Source organism: Natrix helvetica (assembly GCF_964273705.1).
Source record: "Natrix helvetica genome assembly, chromosome: 3".
NCBI classification, from domain to species: domain Eukaryota; kingdom Metazoa; phylum Chordata; class Lepidosauria; order Squamata; family Natricidae; genus Natrix; species Natrix helvetica.
In genome coordinates, this window is record NC_138549.1 from 173,907,873 (window position 1) to 173,922,913 (window position 15,041).

Here is a 15,041-nt window from a genome sequence, read left to right on the forward strand (position 1 = left end):
TACGAAGAAGTTAATGGAGAAAAAGATGCCTCTTCAGTTGATTGAGGATGGTGATTTTATGTAAACAGCGAAAGCTGCATCAAAATGGGATTAGCCTTCCAAGGGAAATAAATGTTTACTTACGAACGGATTAAATCCCCCTTCTCAGCACCTTTGAAAGAACTTCAGTTGTCCAGATGAATTGATTAGTTGCCATCAAGTTGAGGTTGACTTTTAGGAACCCTATAGATATTTTTTTCCTCCAAGACAATCTTCATGTGGTCTTCAAGAGGTCCTTTCGTTCTTTCAATGGTGCCACTGGAATTGGTAACATCTATCTTGCTGGTCATTGTCTTCTCCTTCCTTCCACCTTTCTCAGGATAATGGATTTCATTTTTCATTTCTTGGACGTCAATGAATTTCGTTTAGCCTCCAGACATGAATTTCATTTCTGGAGGCTAAATGAAATTAATTTCTGGAGGCTAAAACATGTGAAGAACGGTTGCAGTAATTGGATATGGGTCATGCCTGCAAGCCATCTTTTCTTTTTGAACTTCAGGCCTGCCACACTTTCTACTGTGGGAAAACGGGATGGGTGATATGTAGCCATAATAACATTCTTCTTAGGAAGTCACTAAAGTTACAACGGCATCAAAACAAGTGACTTACGGCCGGTTTTTCACACTTATGACCGTTTTGGCATCCCCATGGTGGTGATTTACATTCGGATGCTTGACCACCGACTCACATTTATGACGGATGCAGTGTCACGTGATTCCCCTTTTGCGACCTTTCGACGAGCAAAGTCCATGAGGAAATCAGATTCTCTTAACAACCGCGTTACTAATTTAGCCATTGCATGGATTCACTTAACGAAGGTGACAAGAAAAGTAATAAAATGGGGCAAAACTCAGTTAAGAGATTTCTCACTTAGTAACCTAAACTTTGGGCTCCATTACGGTCGTAAGGCAAGGAGTATATTCCCTTTTGAGTCTTGGAACAAGATGCACACAAAATAGACTAGACTAGACTAGACTAGAATAGAATAGAAGAATATGGAATGAATAAAGAATAGAATAGAATGAATGGAATAGAATAGAATTAGGAATGAATAGAGAATAGAATGGAATATGGAATAAATAGAGAATAGAATAGAATGGAATAGAATAGAATGGAATAGAATAGAATATGGAATGAATAGAGAATAGAATGGAATAGAATGGAATATGGAATAAATAGAGAATAGAATAGAATGGAATAGAATGGAATGGAATGGAATGGAATAGAATAGAATATGGAATGAATAGAGAATGGAACAGAATGGAATAGAATAGAATATGGAATGAATAGAATAGAATATGGAATGAATAGAGAATAGAATGGAATAGAATGGAATATGGAATAAATAGAGAATAGAATAGAATGGAATAGAATGGAATGGAATGGAATGGAATAGAATAGAATATGGAATGAATAGAGAATGGAACAGAATGGAATAGAATAGAATGGAATGGAATAGAATAGAATAGAATATGGAATGAATAGAGAATAGAATGGAATAGAATGGAATATGGAATAAATAGAGAATAGAATAGAATGGAATAGAATGGAATGGAATAGAATAGAATATGGAATGAATAGAGAATGTAACAGAATGGAATAGAATGAAATGGAATGGAATAGAATAGAATATGGAATGAATAGAGAATAGAATGGAATGGAATGGAATAGAATAAAATAACAGAGTTGGAAGGGACCTTGGAGGTCTTCTAGTCCAACCCCCTGCCTAGGCAGGAAACCCTACACCACTTCAGACAAATGGCTATCCAACATCTTCTTAAAGACTTCCAGTGTTGGAGCATTCACAACTTCTGGAGGCAACTTCTGTTCCACTGATTAATTGTTCTCACTGTCAGGAAATTTCTCCTCAGTTCTAAGTTGCTTCTCTCCTTTTATTAGTTTCCACCCATTGCTTCTTGTTCTACCCTCAGGTGCCTTGGAGAATAGCTTGACTCCTTTGGGGCATCCCCTTACACTGCTATCATGTGTTTAAAAAATATGTCCCCCCCCCTCACTTTCTTAAACTGAAACTCCTGAGCAGCCGTAGATGTCTCTGAAATAAATGAATCTCTCAGGATCGATATCCAAAGTTTGAGGCTGGAGAAAAAGGCTTTTGCTTGTCACCCAGGGAATAATGAGGTTTTAATGCTCTCATTTGCTGAGGGTTTGTGAACTTCCCTTTCCAGGTGTTTAATTCTCGGCACGTGGAGAGAGAGCCAAGAGCCGTTGATCCTGGAATTAGGAAGGAGCCCTGCAAAAAAACATCTTTTTCTGGCCATATCGATCTTCATTTACCCATCTGAGGTTGGGTCAGTTTAATTCTCAAGTTGTCAAACGTTTGAGAGACTTTTGGTCAGAAAGCCCCTGATGAGGATGCGTGTCAAACCGGATGAGATCTAGAAAGGAGAATATTTATAACTCGGGATTGAACTGTGGGGTCTCTGGGCTTGGTGGTTTTCTTGCAGACGTTTCTTGACCCAACTAGGTAACATCATCAGGGATGGAAGGGAGTTGGGTTTAGGAAGAGGAGGAGGAGGGTGACTGTGGCAGACTTATTTCTCCCTGGGTTTGATCGTTTGTTTGGTAGATGTTTCGTGATCCAACTAGTAACATCATCAGGGCCAGAAGGGAGTGGGATTTGAGGAGAGGAGGAGGTGGGGAGGAGAACGGTGAGGTTCTTTGAGCTCTCTGGGTTTGGATGTTTTCTTGCAGATGTTTCATGACCCAACTAGGAAACATGATTAGGGTTAAACAGGAGTGGCGTTTGGAAGGAGGAGAACGACTGTGGGATCCTTGATGCTCTCTGGATTTTGTTGTTTTCTTGCAGACATTTCATGACCCAACTAGGTAACATCATCAGGGATGGAAGGGAGTGGGGTTTAGGAAGAGGAGGAGGGGGAGGAGGAGAACTGTGTGGGATCCTTAGAGCTCTTTGAGCTTAATGTTTTTCTTGCAGACATTTCATGACCCGACTAGGTAACATCATCAGTGTTAGAAGGGAGTGAGCTTTGTGGAGAAGAAGAAAAGGAGGAGGAGGAGGAGGAGGAGGAGGAGGAGGAGGAGGAGGAGGAGGAGGAGGAGGAGGAGGAGGAGGAGGAGGACGACAACTGTGGCATCCTTGTTTCTCTCTGGGTTTAGTTGTATTCTTACAGACATTTTTTTATCTGACTAGGTAACATCATCAGTGCTTGAAGGGAGTGGGATTTGGGGAGAGGAGGAGGAGGAGGAGGAGGAGGAGGAGGAGGAGGAGGAGGAGGAGGAGGAGGAGGAGGAGGAGGAGGAGGAGAATGCCTTGGTAAGGCCACACTTGGAATACTGCATCCAGTTTTGGTTGCCCCGATGTAGAAAAGATGTGGAGACTCTGGAGAGAGTGCAGAGAAGAGCAACGAAGAGGATTAGGGGACGGGAGGCTAAAACATATGAAGAACAGTTGCAGGAACTGGGTATGTCTAGCTTAAGAGAAAGAAGGACTAGGGGAGACATGATAGCAGTCTTCCAATATCTCAGGGGTTGCCACAAAGAAGAGGCAGTCAAACTATTCTCCAAGGCACCTGAGGGTAGAACAAGAAGCAATGGGTGGAAACTAATCAAGGAGAGAAGCAACCTAGAACTAAGGAGGAATTTCCTGACAGTGAGAACAATTAATCAGTGGAACAGAAATTGCCTCCAGAAGTTGTGAATGCCCCAACACTGGAAGTCTTTAAGAAGATGCTGGATAGCCATTTGTCTGAAACAGTATAGGGCTTCCTGCCTAGGCAGGGGGTTGGACTAGAAGACCTCCAAGGTCCCTTCCAACTCTGCTATTGTATTGTATTGTATTGTATTGTATTGTATTGTATTGTATTGTATTGTATTGTATTGTATTGTATTGTATTGTATTGTATTGTATTGGAAGAAGAAGAAGAAGAAGAAGAAGAAGAGGAGGAGGAGGAGGAGGAGGAGGAGGAGGAGGAGGAGGAGGAGGAGGAGGAGGAGGAGGAGGAGGAGGTGGTGGTGGTGGTGGTGGAAGGGGAAGGGGAGGAGGAGGAGGAGGAGGAGGAGGAGGAGGAGGAGGAGAGGAAGGACTGTAGGAATCTTGGTGCGCTCTGAGTTTAATTGTTTTCTTACATACATTTTGTTACTTGGATTGCTTTCTGGCAGATGTTTCATTACCCAAGTAAGTAAAACTGCTGTAGCATCCCTATGGTCACATGATCAAAATTTGGACACTGGTAGAATCCTAGGGTCATGTGATTACCGTTTACATCTTCCCACGTAGCACCTGACAAGCAAAGTCAAGGGAGGGAACGAGATTTGCTTAACGACTGCATTATTCACTTCATCCAATTCAACTGCATCCAAAAAGGTTGTAAAATCAGGCGTGATTCCCATAGCAACCACCTTTCTTAGCCACCGACATTCTAGTCCCAATCTCTGGTCTTAAATCGAGGACTACCAACAGATATTTCGGAATATTTAAATTAACTTTAAAAAGAACGGGCAGTGTTTTTTTTTTCTCGGTGCCGAAAATTTCTTTAACAATTGGAACTTGTGTGCAAAAGTTTGGAGGATTTTATTAAATGGGCAAAATCAATTTACACGTTCACAAAAGGCACAATTCCCTGTTGCGAATGCCGAATTAATAAAAATCTTGTGAAATAGAATAAGGGACTAGATAAAGGCGCCTCTTGGCCCCACCGCTATTTATTTTAGCTTGGATTGAAGAGAGATATAAAGATAAGATGACAGAATGGCTGGAACGAAGATTAAAAGAGAAACTTATAAATTGCAAGATTTGCCGACAACCTGTAATCATTTTTTTGAAGAGCCCCTGGAAGGAATAAAAATATTAATGGGATATTGATGGATTTCAGGGTATTAGCTTTTGGCTTTTTTTTTCTGTTTTAAATAGAGATATTAACCGAGAATACGCACCTCGAAAAACCAATGGCATTGATGGAGAAAATTGCTTTTAAGACGGAGAAAGAAAAGGAAAATATTTGGCTATCACTGTGACTAATACGAATCGTATATTGTAGCAGAATAATTACGTTAAGACATGGAATGAGATTAGAGAGAAATTAATATTGTCACTGTTGGCGAGAACCTCTAGAAATTAATGCTTTCCCAAGGTTTTTTTTGTTTGAAACAATGCTTATTCTGACAACTGTTGTACCACTTAAGCAGTGGTGGAAAGATAGATCTGAGTTTGTATGGCAAGGGGGAGGGGGGATCAAGAATTAAATATAAAATACTCCAAGATGCAAACATGAACGTGGAGAAATGGTCTTCTGATTTTTCACAAAAAATGTCACATTCGGCCTTCTGATCCTCAATTTCAAATCATTTCCTCCTCCTCCTCCTCCTCCTCCTCCTCCTCCTCCTCCTCCTCCTCCTCCTCCTCCTCCTCCTCCTCCTCCTTCCTCCCCCTCCTCCTCCTCTTCTTCTCAACAAAGCTCACTCCCTTCTAACACTGATAATGTTACCTGGTTGGGTCATGAGATGTCTGCAAGAAAACTACCAACCTCAGAGAGCACTAAGGACTTCACACTAATCCCCTCCTCCTCCTCTCAACAAACACCCTCCCTTCTAGCACTGATGATGTTACCTAATTGGGTCATGAAACGTCTGCAACAAAACCATCAACCTCAGAGATCTCTAAGGTTCTCATATTATTCCTCCTTCTCCTCCTCCTCCTCCTCTCCTCCACAAATCTCACTCCCTTCTAATACTGAGGATGTTACCCAGTTGGGTCATGAAACGTCTGCAAGAAAACCACCGACCTTAGAGGGCACTAAGTACCCCACAGTTCTTCTCTTCCTCCTCCCCCTCCTTTCCGCCAATGCTACTGCCTTCTAAAACTGATGACGTTACTTGCAAGATCAATGAGCACCAAGGGCCCCACTTCCACAAACCCTACTCCCTTCTAACACTGATGATGTTATCTAATTGGGTCACGAGACAGCAAGAAAACAACCAAGCTCCGAGAGTACCCAGGACCCCACAGTCCTCCTCCTCCTCCTCCTCCTCCTCCTCCTCCAACCCCACTCCCTTCTATCACTGATGATGTTACCTAATTGGCTCATGAGACGTTGGCAAGGAAACATCCAAGCTCAGAGAGCACCAAGGATCCCCACAGCACAACTCAGGGCTGCAAATATTCTCTGCTCTTGGTAGCAGAGGAGCATTTTCAAAACCACGGAGCTACGCATCTACCCCCTTAACTGGTTCGCACAATTGCAGCTTAATTGCATGCTCTTCAGAAGGAGCGCAAATGTTGATCCCTGTCCAAATCAAATCAAACTGCCAATGTACTTAAGTAATTAATTAAACCCATTTCTAGGGCTGCCTGGCTGCACAAGGGCTGCGAGGAAGACTCAATTATCAGGAAAGGAAATTTGGTCACCCCAGGGAGCACTAAAAACCCCTCTCCAACATATAAAAACGAGGCTAAAAGGACCTTGAATTAGCATAGCCCAAGGCCTAACAGATGTTCTAATGAGCCCCCAACGTTCCATAATACGGTTTATTATATTTTGGGGAGAATGATGGGTAGGGTTTTTTTGGGGGGCATTTAAAGGCACAGCTATAAATGTTGGTTATAGGACAACGGGGGCCCACACATTGCAAGAGAGCAGCAATCAAGATAAAATGGCCCGAGTAAGTTGCAGCTGGGATAAGGAAGAAGAATGGGAGTTACCAACCAATCTGTGGACTTCAATTCCCAGAATTCCCCAGCCAGCCAGAATTCTGGGAGTTGAAGTCTACAAGTCGTAAACTTGCCAAGGTTGGGGTAGGCCTGCTCTTGACAAAATAAAATATAAAACAATATGCTTTTTGACTGGCTGTGAGTTTCTGGGGATGGTTGAGCCTCCTGTTTCAATGACGCACGCTGCCCAGAGATTGACAGCGACCTAAATCTGATGAATCAAAAACAAACAAAAATAAATATTGTTAAAACATGCTCTTTCCCCTTTCTTTTCATCCCTTTTAAATAATAACTCTGCACCCAGGTTTTCTTCGGGTGGAATTCTCTCCTTTTTAAAGATGCTTAAAAAGCATTGTGATATATTTTTTTTGGCATTCAGATAAGTTTTGCAAGAATTTAGCTGCTACCAAAAAGTCTTGACCTTTATTATGAAATCATCAGTTTTGAAAAGCTGATGTCTTTGACCAGTCAGAACTGAAGAAGCTTCTTGGATGAGGAGTGAAACGTCTTCAAGGAAAAACAAAAAAAGGGCCAGTTGCCTTTTGAAAAAGCACCATACTTTTATTGTTGATGTAATCCAGGGGTGTCCAAACTTGGGAACTTTAAGACTTGTGGACTTCAACTCCCAGAATTCCCCAGCCAGCCATGGGAGTTGAAGTCCACAAGTCTTAAAGTTCCCAAGTTTGGACACCCCTGATGTAATCTATTAACTAAATTAACATTTAACAACTCCCTTGCTTAGCAACAGAAATTTGGGTACCTGTACTTTGAATTACAACCCCAATTGAGCCCTAAATGTTGATCGTTAAGCGAGACAGTTGTGAAGTGGGGTTTACCTCATTTTATGACCTTGTCAGTTTCCTCTCTCTGGTTTTTGTGTGTGTCTTGTTCCGATTTGTGACTGGGAAAAAAAAAATCTGTCCATTTTTTTCCATTCCAGGCTGTAACTGCCTGTTGGATAGAGACCTAACTAGTCCAGCTAGCTCTCGACTTACGACCACAACTGAGCCCAAAATCTATATTGCTAAGTGAGACATTTGTTCAGTGAGCTTTGCCCCATTTTATAGCTTTTCCTGCCATGTTTGTTAAGCGAATCACTCCAGTTGTTAAATTAGCAACACGGTTGTTAAGTGAATCTGGCTTCCCCATTGTCTTTGCTCATCAGAAGGTCGCAGAAAGGGATCACAGGACGCTGTTGTGGCCTGCCAGCGGTCAGCGGAGCTGGCAGCAGAGAGTGAGGAGATTGGGGAGGAACCTGGGCCAGTCCTGGAGTCTGGGGAAGGCTCTGATGAGGGCTCTGTGTCAGAGGCAGAGATGGGGACAGAGCCATCGGCCAGTTATCAGCTGCCTTCAGAGTCGGAGATCAGTGTGGCAGAAGAACAGCTGGCACCTGTTCCTGATGTGCGCCTGCGCAGAGCTGCCAGGAGAAGGGAACAGCTAAGGAACAAGGGACAACTTGGGAGTAAGGCCACAGGTGGACGATGAATGACCCCTCCCAGGGGAAATAAAAGAGGAGCGAAAGGGGAGGGGAGTTTGCAGGAGACAATTAGTTCGCTTAATTGGTTCGTGACTCTCCGAGACTCCTTGCCAAGTTCTGCAAATATCGTCCTGGCAGCTCTCCAAGCCAGATAAGGTCTGTGACTGTAAATCCTCCCTTGAAAGACGTTGCTGGATGTGAACCAGCAGAATTCCCAGGAAATTAATAAAAAGGGTTTTTTGTCAGAACAAGGAGTTTGCTTCAGGCTCTTGGGAAGCCTCGGTCAGAACAGACGCTGCCACCGTCATAAATGTGAACCGGTTGTAAAGCATCTGTATTTCGATCACACGATTGTGGGGATGCTGCAACATTGTAAGCGGGGAAATTGGTCGCAAGTCACTTTTTTCAGCGCCGTCGTAACGTCAAACGGTCACTAAACGAATGGTTGTAAGTCGGTTGTGAGTACCTGCGTTGCTGGCCTGCATTGATTGCTAATCCAGCCACATCAGAGGGTAACTCAAAAGCAAGGCGTAAACCATCCAAACAAAGGTGTTTTCCAATTTTCAAGACATGAGTCACCCAAGGAAAACGAAGAGATTATAAAATGATGCATTTTAAGATGTTGAGCTTGAGTGACAGCTTTTGGGGTTATGAGAAGGGACATCATAATATAATAAATACAATATAATATAGTAAATATAATATAATAAATATAATATAATATAATAAATGTAATGTAATGTAATGTAATGTAATATAATAAATATAATATAATATAATATATAATAATATAATATATAATAATATAATAAATATAGTATATATAATATAATATAGTATAATACAGTATAATACAATAGAACAAACATAACATAACATTTCAGTTTGTATAATTTATAAAAAATTATAAAGTAAACATAATTTATAGTTATAATTTATAATAACTATAATAAATACAATAATAATTACAATTATAATTATAATAATGATTATTTATAATAAGCGACTGGAGAGCCATTTGTCAAACGTAGGTCTCCTGTGTGAGCAGGGGGTTGGGCTAGATGACCTCCAAGGTCCCTTCCAACTCTTGTTACTGTTATTGAGTTCATTTAGTTAAAATCACTGGCAGAGTCATCAAGAATCTTAAAATATATTGTGGCAAAAAAAAAAGAATGTAGAACCAGGCAACATTACATGATGACTCATTTAAGGACCGTCACGACTTACAAACATAATTGCAGGCTCAATTACGGTCACATGTCAAAGAATACGTGCATTACATTTACAAATCACCTGACTTTGAGTGATGCTGGGTGTCATTTGCAAATGCCTTAAAATGTGAAAAACAGGAACAGAAAAGCGAAAGGAATAAAAACGGGTAAAGATGGCTGAATAATAAACCAGGTGGATCAAAAAAATCACAGAAATGGTGAAATAGAGCCATCAAATCAAGAATTGTCTGCCACTCATGAAATGGGGTGAGGCAGTTTGGTCTAGTGATTAAGGCATCAGCAGGAGTCGGTGAGTTCTAGTCCCGCCTTAGCCGTGAAAGCTGACTGGGAGACTTTGGGCCAATCAGCAGGAGTCGGTGAGTTCTAGTCCCGCCTTAGCCGTGAAAGCTGACTGGGAGACTTTGGGCCAATCAGCAGGAGTCGGTCAGTTCTAGTCCCGCCTTAGCCATGAAAGCTGATTGGGAGACTTTGTACCTCATTTTATGACCTTTTCTTACCACAGTTGCTAAGGGAATCATTGCAGTTGTTAAGTGACTCATGCAGTCATTAAGCAAATTTGGCTTCCCTCCTTGCCTATGCTTATCAGAAGCTGGCTGGGAAGATCACACAAGCTGGTATTTTTAATTCTGGTCTGTGACTATCATAAAAGATTGATTAAAGACTGACAAATTAGTAAAATCTGCATTTATTTATTTTCAGCTAAGAAATCTGTTGACCATGCCAAAGTGTGGGGCGAGAGATGGCATAGGGTTTCCTGCTTGAGCAGGGGGTTGGACTAGAAGACCTCCAAGGTCCCTTCTAACTCTGTTTTCCTTCCTGGACAAAAAGAGTGTTTTTATCCTACGTTTTTGTTGACATGACATTTCTTCCTTGGGCCCCGTCTTGATTTAATGATTCTGTGCTCTCTTTTTTAAACATTATTTTCTCCGTTTGATGTGTTTTTGTGAAGTTGGGAAAAGGCTACAATCCTATAACAAACATTTATAACAAACAAACAACAAGGACTAGGGGAGACATGATAGCAGTCTTCCAATATCTCAGAGGTTGCCCCAAAGAAGAGGGAGTCAAACTATTCTTCAAGGCACCTGAGGACAGAACAAGAAGCAATGGCTGGAAACTAATCAAGGAGAGAAGCAACTTAGAACTGAGGAGATATTTCCTGACAGTGAGAACAATTAATCAGTGGAACAGCTTGCCTCGAGAAGTTGTGAATGCCCCAACACTGGAAGTCTTTAAGAAGATGCTGGATAGCCATTTGTCTGAAACGGTTTAGGGTTTCCTGCCTAGGCTGGGGGTTGGACTAGAAGACCTCCAAGCTCCCTTCCAACTCTGCTATTGTATTGTATTGTATTGTATTTGAGAATGGTTAGAGGGTGGCTTCAAATCAAACCAGGTTTGATTGGGAAACTGTGCCAAGCCCCCCACCCCCCAATTGGTATGAACAAGGAAGCGAGGACATTGCAATTTGACCTCATAAGCGGGCCCTCTAACGATAAAAGTTAGGTTTAATTTTTGTATGCTTGGGGGTTATTGGGAACCCCATAATTTAATCCTGACATCCCTTACTGTTTATATAGATTCTTCGGGTGTCGGGAACCCTGTTTAGCGACCAGATCTGGATACAGGGTAACCCCGTGAGTGTTAAGAACAGTGTGCAAAAATATGCTTGTGAATTAAGAGTTTTTGCCTTAGATCAGTGTTTCTCAGCCTTTGCTGCAGAAGGATGGGTGGACTTCAACTCCCAGAATCCCCCTGGGGAGTTGAAGTCCACCCGTCTTCAAGGGGTCAAGATTGTCAAACCCTGGTAGATCTAGTCCATTTTCTGGAATGGCTCCAGGTGGAACCCAGAAAAAAATCCCCCCAAAATAAAACCTTAAACACTCAAAAGAGCCATTTGGACCCATTTCCCACAGAAAACACTGGGACCCTCAAAACCTGGGTGGGCGTGGCCAATTCAATGTCAGTCCCTCCCACCCAGTCACAGAACACCCCCCCCCCTCCCAGCCACCCCTACGCAGATTTCATGGCTCCTGGTGTTTTCTTTTCTGTGGGAAACATGGTGGGATCACCCGACAGGCAGCCGCAGCAGAGGGTCGAAAGAGCCGCACGTGGCTCCAGAGCCGCAAGTTGCCGACACTCGATAAAAGGAATGTGAAGTGGAGCTGGACTTAGTTCATACCTTGGCTGTCTTGCTTCCTGCCAGAACCTACCCCAAATTTTGCACCTTTTAAGATTTGATGCTTGCATCCCCTTCCCAAATGTGCTCGGACGGCTGGCTTGCTCGCGCCGTTCTGAGATGGTTTCCCGAGGATTTGCAAAGTTAATCGGGATTGTGGGATTTGCAGATGTCCAGCTAAGCAGCCCTGGCGCTTGCTATTTTCATCCCAGGGAACGCAGCGCCTTGCGAGCCGGGACGAGAAAGCTCCTGTCAGCAATTGCATAACACCGTCGGGTTATGTAATCTGTCAAAGCCTGAACTCTTGATTTGTTTTGATCGGGCTTCGCAGCCCAGGCCCTTTGGCGTTAGTTTGGTACCAGGTGAACATGGGAAAGAAGAGTCAGGATATGCAAAACACAGAGCCAAAACAGCCCGTGGCTCTTGGAAACGGAACATGTCCGTATTGTGGCTCGTAATGTCCCCGGACAATGCTCTAAAACTGATTCTTTCCAGCTGACCGGCTTTGAATGATGCTTGTATATATCCCAGTCAAGAGGGCAAGTTAAGGAAGCGTGATGGGGCTTTCTTTGTGCCAAGGTTGCTCCTTCCGACTCAAGTCTCATCCGTGTTCTGGCCCAGGATTCCCAAGATCATGAAGCCGAACTCCTCGTCCCGATAAAACCCCTTTCATTTAGGTTAAAGGGAATTCCTCTCCAGCAAAGTCCCGGCCAACAATCTTTCATGAGATTTCACAACGACAGACCTTTATCAGGCTTGGAAAGCTGTCAGGCCGATATCTTCTAAAAGCCACGCTGTAGCAGCAATTCCTTGGCAAGGAGTCAGGAACAGATCGTAATGAATTGAACTCATGGTCTCCTGCAAACTCCACTCCCCTTTCGCTCCTCTTTATTCCCTATGGGACGGGACATTCACCGTCCCCCTGTGGCCTTACTCCCAAGTTGGCCCTTGTTCCTTAGCTGTTCCCTTCGTCTGGCAACTCTGCGCATGTGCACACTGGGAACAGGCTCCAGCTGCTCTTCTGCCTCACTGATGTCTGACTCCGAAGGCAGCTGATAACTGGCATATGGCCCTGGCCCCCTCTCTGCCTCTGACACAGAGCCCTCAACAGAGCCTTCCCCAGACTCCAAGACTGGCCCAGGTTCCTCCCCAACCTCCTCACTGTCCGAATCTGCTGCCAGCTCTGCTAGCCGCTAGCGGGCCACAACAATCCATGAGGTCCTTGGTGCTCTCTGAGTTTGGTGGTTTTCTTGCAGACATTTCATGAGCCAGCTAGGTAACATCATCAGTACTAGAAGGGAGTGTGGGGTGTGATGGAAGAGGAGGGGGGAGCAGGAGAACGACTGGGATCAGTGTCTCTGAGCTTGGTTGATTTCTTGCCGACGTTTCGTGACCCAATTAGGTAACATCATCAGTGCTAACAGGGAGTGGGGTTTGCAGATGTTTCATTACCCAACTAACTAACATCATCAGTGGTGGAAAAGAGTGGGGTTTGCTCTGTGTTTATTAGTGCCTTGCTCTGTCAGCCTGCCCTGTACAGGTAAGTCCTTGACTTACAACAGTTCATTTAGTGACGGGTCAAAGTTATAGCAGCACTAAAAAAATAACTTAAGACCATTGTTCATACTTATGACCGTTGCAGCATGTGATTTACATTTGGATGCTTGACAGCTGATTCATATTTATGATGGTTCCAGTGACCTGGGGTCGCGTGATCCCTTTTTAGAAACCTCTGACCTGCAACGTCAATGGGGAAGCCAGATCCACTTAACAACCGTGTTGCTAATTCAACAGATTCCCTTAACAAATGTGGCGAGAAAGGTCGTAAAACGGGGCAAACCTCACTTTTAACAAATGTCTCACTTAGCAACAAGTGAACATAAATTGTGGGGCTCAATGGTTCTAGATTGAGGAGTACCGGTATATCAAGACAGCAAACCCCCACTCGCTTCCAGCACTGATGTGGTAACCTAGTTGGGTCATGAAACGTCAACAAGGAAACAACCAAGCCCACAGTCCTCTTCCTCCTGCTCTTCCTCCCCACAACCCCCATTCCCTTCTAGCACTGATGACATTACCTAGTTGGGTCATGAAACATCTGCAAGAAAACAACCAAGCTCAGAGAGCATCAATCACCCCAAGGTCTTCCTCCTCCTCCTTTGTGCAAATCCCACTCCCTTCTAGCCCTGATGACGTTACCTAGTTGGGTCATGAAACGTCTGCAAGAAAACAACCAAGCTCAGAGAGCACCAGGGACCCCACAGTCCTCCTCCTCCTCTGCAAATCCAAAAGAGCCAAAAGTAAGTTAAACTCATGGCTTGCCCCACCCTAAGCTTGGGAAGCACTGAACCGTGGTTGTGGCTGAAATCCAGGATGGCATTGCAGCTGGCAAACTTTTTAAAGCAACAAGCCAAAAACTCTCCACATTTTTTAGACCCCCACTTAAACCCAAACTACTTTTTACAAGGAGCGTCCTTTTTGCAAGAATGCCGTAAACAGGGTTTAAAGAAGGCGTGTTCTGACCTAGCTTTAGCAGAAACAAGAAACAAGACTCCTTGTCACAAAATCCCCCTCTTGTGAATGAATGGCATTCACACCGAATAGTCCTTCAGGGAGTTAACTGCAGTACAGACCTTATCAGTTCTTTGTGATAATTGCAAGGCCGTGAGCAAATTAAGTTCTGGCAAGCAGCCTTTGTGGCAAGAAACACAATGAGCAAAATCTTCAGAAATACGAACTGTTGTCTCCTACGACCACACCTTCTATTTATTCCCCAGCCAGGGAGGGGCCATTCAGCGTCCACATGTGCTTTGCTTCCCAAGTCGACTCCTTATCCTCCATTGTTCTCCTCTCCTAACTGCTCTGAGCATACATGCATCTGAAACAGGCCCCAGCTGTTCTTCTTCCTCACTTATCTCAGACTCCAAGAGCAGCTGCCTCTCCCATGGCTGGGAAATGTCAGACGGCCCTGGCTCTATCTCTGCGTCCAACGCAGAGCATCCATCAGAGCCTCTCCAGGCTCCAGAACTGGCCCAATTTCCTCCCCAACCTCCTTATTGCCCGAGTCTGCACCCAGCTCCACTTGTAGCTGGAGGGCCACTACAGGAAGGGAGAAGATGCAGTTTACATTTTAAGCCAGTGTTTCCCAATCTTGGCAGCTTTGACTTGTGAACTTCAATTCCCAGAATTCTGGGAGCTGAAGTCCACAAGCCTTAAAGTTTGCAAAAAGGCATTTAAAACCTTATTAAACACTGTAATTCCAGTTTTAAAAATGTACCGCAATTCTTTTGAGATGTCTCTTCTGCTCTGTCCTCCAATTTTATCTGACGTTCACTCTTGGCTGTGGAGAGCTATTGGATTCAGGCCTGAATTTTTTGGGAGGGTTTAGTATTTTATTCCTGGAAATTCTTTTTTATCACGCCCGAAATG